We start from the raw sequence: 6,569 nt of genomic DNA on the forward strand, positions 1-6,569 counted from the left end.
GCCGTGCCCGCCTCCGTCACACACATAGACGCCGCATCTACTGATGATGTGTTTTCAGTGAGTGTCCAAAATCTCGTTTGGTCATTCCCTTTATAGTTCATTATTTAATAAACACTAGGGAATAGTGAGTAAGTGAATGAGGGGACGGTTTCGGACACAGCTATACTGTAGCACCATTCTGGCTTACATGCTTTAGCGGTCATGTAGCCTAAGAGTTCCTAGGAAAACCACCTTTCCTATGCTTTTGTTATAAAGAGCAGTTTGGCACTCTATCACAGTCTGACAAATCTTCCTCCTTCTGTCTCTTCTTTTATTTACTTTTACCTCATGTGACCTGGAAGTGGACTTGGCTCTCATCTTGCCAAGCACTGTACATGAGCAACATCAGCCCCGCTGCTTTTCAGCCCATCAATCAGGTTCTCCAGCAGCCATGAAATGAGCCATATGCGGCATGGGTAGGGCAGAGAGAGAAAACAATGGTTTTATATTCTCAAGAGCACCAGATTTCCTTTCCTGGCATTCAGACTGCCTCAACTCGGACTCAAACAGCGTGAAAAAGGGTAGGAAAGGAAAATGCTTCGATTAAGGCATAAGGGTAAAATAGAGATGACCAAACGTTTAAGACAAGATAGGGGAGTTGTTCCCCCGTCACCTCAATCCTCCACAACAATTAGCTGCTGACAGTGATATAGAGCGCAATAATACGCTCTACCATGGGGAGGGGGCTCCTCAGTCCACAGCATATGGTGCCACTTTAATCCGCAGCCTCTTTCAGATGAGTCTGGACAGAAAACAAGGTTTGATTTTAACTGAATGCATGCGCAAAAGATTGGAGGCCGGATAAAACAAAGGACTATGAATACAATTTGCTGTATCCAAAGAAGTACATTCATCCCTGACAAGTATTCATAAATTATAACTGAAATGCTTTTTGATGTTACGAGAAGTTCAGCGCTAAAAGAACTACATGTAAATGGCCTGTTTTTATATAACGACTAATCAAAGCACTTTCACATAGTACAGGAACCATTCACACACTGTGGCCGAGGCTGCCGTACAAGGTGCCACCTGCTCATGAGATAAACATTCGCACACATTTACACTACAATGGCGCAGCACCGGGGGTAACTCGGGGTTCAGTGTCTTGCCCAAGGACACTTGCACTGCAGAGCAAGGGATCGAACCACCAACCTTCCGATTAGCAGGTGACCGCTCTACCACTGAGCCAGAGCCGCCTGAATATCCTGATTGAAAAAGTTGTCAAGGAAACCAAAGACTAGAAGCTCTTTCTTTTTTTCTTTGAGGCATTAGTCCTTATAGGTGAGTCAGCCTCAGACCCCATAATTATCAGGCTGACACTCGCTAGTATTGTCCCCCTCTATCACATGACCCCCAGGCTGGGTTTGCAGGGGTAACGTGTGCCCCCCTGGACCATTTCTCCTCCCACCAGGCCTTGTCATAATCCTATTAGGCCCAGTCATCTGCGCTGCATTAAAAAAATGTGATGATTGATCCTTAAACACCAACCCTCTGTGTCCCGAGGTTGCTTACAGAGGAGTCCCTGTGTTTCACTTTTCACATGTGGGTATTAAACACTTCTCCGCCACAAAATATGAGAAACATTTTATCTTTCTATTCTATCCTTTTTATTTTATTTTGTGTGACAAGACAGTTGGATTAAAGGGCCAAACTGATCAAATAGAGAAAGATAATTACTGTTTTGTGATTAGTAGGTAACTGTTACGCTTAAAAGTCTTGCCTGTGGAAAATAAAACCTGAAAATGGTTTAATAGACTGAGGGGATAAAGACTTGAGTTAAGTCCAGCCTCATGACTTCCTTATACGGGCTCTGTGAAAACTTTTAAATGACAGCTGAAATCCTTTTTGGCTTTCAATTAATGTCATTTATATTATTTTCTTTTTTTTTTTAGATCCTTTTTATTGTTTTTTTATATGCAGACATACGGAACAGAGAAACACAAACTGAACAAGAACCCCCACCCACCCCAACCCTCTGTGGTCTTGAGGAAAATAAAACAAATAAACAAACAGAAACCACACCTTGACACCTTAACACCTTAACAACAGCTATTTCCTGTGGAGGAACCTTATGGGCCCCTCCTGGCACAGAGGGTGACCATCAGTGGGTGGAGGGGCAGATTGGAGTGGCATGGCTGCAGCTGAGGAATGTGAAGAATTCCCCATTGTAAACACCTCATGCTCGGATGGTCGCCACATTCTCATCTCCCCGTGCCCATCGCCCCCTTTCATCATCATAATGGTTAGTTATTCATTACCAACTATCTGCTTTTCCTGTGCCTGCTCAGGGCAGGTGGGGTTGCTGCTACTCAAGTCTTTCGTTTACCTAAGGCACCTATATTATTCAACCCCCAATGCTGAGATACTACTGTATGCGGTATGGCTTTCAAATGTTAACACTTCGAAAGAGAGTTTTTTTTTTGTAAGTACTACCAGCCCAGGCTCCCTCTGGTCCTATGGGACTGCTCTTTAGTTGATAGGATCATAAGTGGATAAATGGAGGGGGGGGGATTTTTCTTTTTGGTTGAATAGAGTGGCTTTCGCTTGCTTTACAGCGTGGCACCTCCCCCCGTGGTTCCTGTATACGAGCCCTGATCTCAGCTTAAATAAAATTCATTTCAAAAGCAGCTGAGGGCCTTCGTTAATACTGCCTGGCATTTAGAAAACACAGGAAAAGAAATGGCACAAGCACCGGCCTGCTTTTTCCTCCCCTTTGCTTAGGTGAAATCCTGTTTTGGCCACATGCTGTTTTGTCAGGCCGGACTAAGGTGCGAAGTCCATCCTGAACACATACTGTGCAGCATGAGGGGCCCATGGGGGCTGCATTCCACCTCATGGTGTACCACTCTCTACCAGTCATGAGGGACGCTTAATTACAAGCATGAAACCCACTAACACTGCCATAGCTGCATTCCCCAACAGTTTCCCATCAGTTGGACTTTCTGCTGCAATAGTCAGAAAACAGATTTTCCCTTTTCCTGGAACTCCCCTGATACGTTTGTTTAAGGGAGGTCTGTTGCTCTGGATGAGAAAGCTGATAGTTTCCGGGTGTTTTTCAGTGTTAATGTAGACTTTTCCTGACATTGGCGATAAGAGAGCAGCTGTGGAGACTGTTCAGTTGCTGCCCTCTAAAAATTCTTCCTAATGTTGACATGAGATATCGCACCAAATAGGAAGCTGTTGAAATGGCTGACTTTGGCCTCAATCATGCAGGATGTCAGCAAGAATTGGCAGGATTTGTCAGTGACAACCTACAGGCAAAATCCGGTAACACTTTACTTGAAGGTATCTACATAAGAGTGACATGACACTGTCATGAACGTGTCACAAACATTATACACCAGTCATAAACGTTTATGACATAACGCTTCTGTCAGACAGTGTCATTCGGTTTTTGTCATGACAAGTTAGGGTTAGAGTTAGAGAGTTAGGGTTAGGGTTCATGTGTCATGACAGTGTCATGTGTCATGACAGTGTCATGTCACTCTTATGTTGATACCTTCAAGTAAAGTGTTACCCAAAATCCTCTAAAAATGTCCTCTTTATGTCATTCATCCAGTCTTGACTTTATACTCTTGTATTTTTTTTCGATAAATCAATCAATCAATTGCTTAGTCTATAAAATGTAAGGACATTTTGAAAAATACCTATCACATATTTCCGGTACCCAAAGCGACGTTCCTCCAATTACTTCCATTTCTAAACAACTTATAAGAAAACATTAAAATATTAAATTAAAAATGATATAAAGCAGCAAATCCTCACAATTAAGAAGCTGACACCAGAGAATCTACGGTGCTTTATGCTAGCAGTGTGGCTGGTCCACCACCATTATTGCAACAAATATTGAATGGATTTTAATGAAATTTTGTTTAGGCATTCATGGTCCCCAGATGACAAATCCTTAAAATTTTGGCAAATCTTCTGACTTTTTCTCTGGTGCCACAATGAGGTTCACATTTGTGGTCTTACGTAAAATGTCTTGACAATACTGACATCTGGTAAAGACATTTATGTTCCCCCGAAGATGAATTCTCACAACTTTGGTAATTCCTTATGACACAAATCGTCTTAATGTATCAAATTACATTCAATAAATGTTGACAGAGTTTGCAGCCCTGCGTGATATCTCTGCAGATATATGGCTGGTCGCCGAGCATTGTGTACAAGGAATAAATGTCCTCATTACTGTTAAGTGCTTTGCTCATATGTTCCCTAATATCCATTCATGGTATCACAGCATGTTAGCTCGCCCCGAGGAAGCTGTCAGCTACAGATGTCAATACCCTTGCTGACCCCTCTCCCTCCCCCCACCACTGCACACACATGGCACTAGAGGATTGTCCCCCAGAACAAAGAAATGGGGGCTTTCTGTGGAGAAAAGGCAACCAAACATTCTTTGCACAATGGAGTGGCCGGCAGGTTCAATTAGTACACACTTTACTCTATACTCTATACATCCCACTGTGCTTGAAAACAATGCTGGAGCTCCACACTCATAAGGGGTATTTGGTGATGCCGGTTTGTTCATGGTGGTCTTACGTTTTAAGAGAGTTTCTCCTATTGTTGCTGCCATGTTGCCTGAGAAATAAACCACTTGAAGGGCACTTATGACAGAGATCCTCAAGTTGCAAGATTGATGGCTCTCCAAAAACTTTTAACTCGTTTTTGGAAGTAAACAAGCCTACTGCTGTAAATAAACTGGGACTACAGCCAGCCACTGCATGGGATCTTTACCATTAATCTTTCCAAGAATTAAGTGGCACCCAAAGACTAATGAAAAATTTCAGAGCACATTTTCTTAATTGACCACGATACTTTCGTTTTTTAGGATTGCCAAGAGACTGAGACAATATTGAATCCCATACAAAACATGAATCAACCAATACCTTAACTATGTCACCATATATTGGGATCTGTTGCAGTGATAGTTAGATGCAGCACTGACAGGGATTTGATGCTCGTGTCTGTGACAGTCACTGCTCATAACTGCCAGCAGGATTTCAACAAATCGGATGAACAGTCAATACGCAGATGTATTGTACGAGCAGCCAATAAAACACACTGCAGGTACATAGCAGAGGGCGAGCTGTCTGATCTGAAGTAGAGAATAAACTGATGTACTTACCTATTATACACAAGGTGCGCCGTAACGTCGGGTACTTGGCGTATCCGAGAGAAATGAAACCCCAAAGCCGCTGTGTCACACTTCACACCAACCAGGCGCACATGTTGCCAGTCCCCACCGAGAATGTCACAATCATGAGCTGCAACAAGAAGCCAAGTGAAGCTCAATGCAGGAGCGGACCGTGTCGTTGTGGGTCGCCGCACAGCGTGTCCAGCCGCTCGATTAGATGCGTAGGGTCCTCTGGGACTCCGCGCTCACCTTTCCGTTCTCAGCCGTGACGCCGTAAATAGCGGGACATGAAGCGAACTCTCTACCTCAAGGCAGTGTGATCCGCGCGGCCACTGCTGATGAAACTGTGATCAGTGGTCGCTCGTTAATGCGTGGTGCGCAATTAAAGAGGCGCGCAGGAAGCCGGTACCACCCACTAAAGGAGGCTTTCGTGGCGAGTTGTACGGACAGGGAATTTTAATGAGGACTGCTGCAGAGTTTCCCTCCCTGTTCAGAGAGCCGTGCTCGCCCTGTTCTGAATCCAACTGTCCCGACAAGAAAACCTTAAAAAGTTACCTTACAGGAGAGGAGGCGGCGTTATGACGAAATAAAGCGTCAAGGATACTCAACTGAGATTAGCCCGCGGGACACCTGTTGACTGAAAACCGTTCAGACTTACTGACTCAGTGGACAAACCAACCAAAGCCAACTGTGCAATGATATTGTACTATTTCATCTCTACAAAGCCTCTCGTGGTGCACTGCTGCAGAAACTGTAGGCTGACTTTAAAGCCGCAGGATCTTTGATAGACAAGCTTTTAGAGCACACAACACATGTACTGTATGTGACATGGTTAATTGATTCATTAGTAATCCTTTAATCGATCAACTAAGTACAACTATTTTCTACAGCTTCTCTTTTTTATTCATTTGCTTCACAAAATGTGTTTGTCCATTAGCATTAATTAAAGCTGTTAATACATATTGCAGATAATATATGTCCTGCAGGCTACAGTGGGTTTCTTCTATTCCCAGATAGGTTTAATCTATTTTAATCTGTCGACTAAATCAGGATTTGCTAAACCTTTTAGTGTGAGTTATACTAAAATAGACTCGCATTAGACCATTGCATAAAACTTCTGATCAGTTCAGCGCAAAGTGGTACACCGTGGTTCTCAACCTGGGGGCCGGGACCCATCAATGGGGGTCCCAAGATATATCTAAGGGGTCCCAAGAAGATGAACTGGGTAGGAAAGGTAACAAAACATTTGTTTGTTTGTTATTGTATTCTGCTGGATAGTTTTATCTCTTCAGGTCTTAAATGTAAATATCTGAAAACGACTGGTGGAACAGCTCGGAACTTATTGTCGCAAGCAATTGCTTCATTCTAATTCACCATAAATCAAAAAGGTTGG

The 6,569-nt window shown here is 43.3% G+C and overlaps 1 protein-coding gene across 1 annotated transcript in view; it reads right to left on the reverse strand.

Annotated features, from left to right (window-relative positions):
• The window catches only part of tmem108 (transmembrane protein 108), a 41,723-nt gene extending 35,957 nt beyond the window's left edge, over nt 1-5,766 (reverse strand). Inside the window, exon 1 of the mRNA XM_078280269.1 lies at nt 5,168-5,766. The gene's annotated coding sequence lies outside the window, so the exon portion shown is untranslated. The remainder of the gene's footprint in view (nt 1-5,167) is intronic.
• Nucleotides 5,767-6,569: the final 803 nt, after the last annotated feature.

This window comes from Sander vitreus, chromosome 22 (genome assembly GCF_031162955.1).
Source record: "Sander vitreus isolate 19-12246 chromosome 22, sanVit1, whole genome shotgun sequence".
Classification (NCBI taxonomy): Eukaryota; Metazoa; Chordata; class Actinopteri; order Perciformes; family Percidae; genus Sander; species Sander vitreus.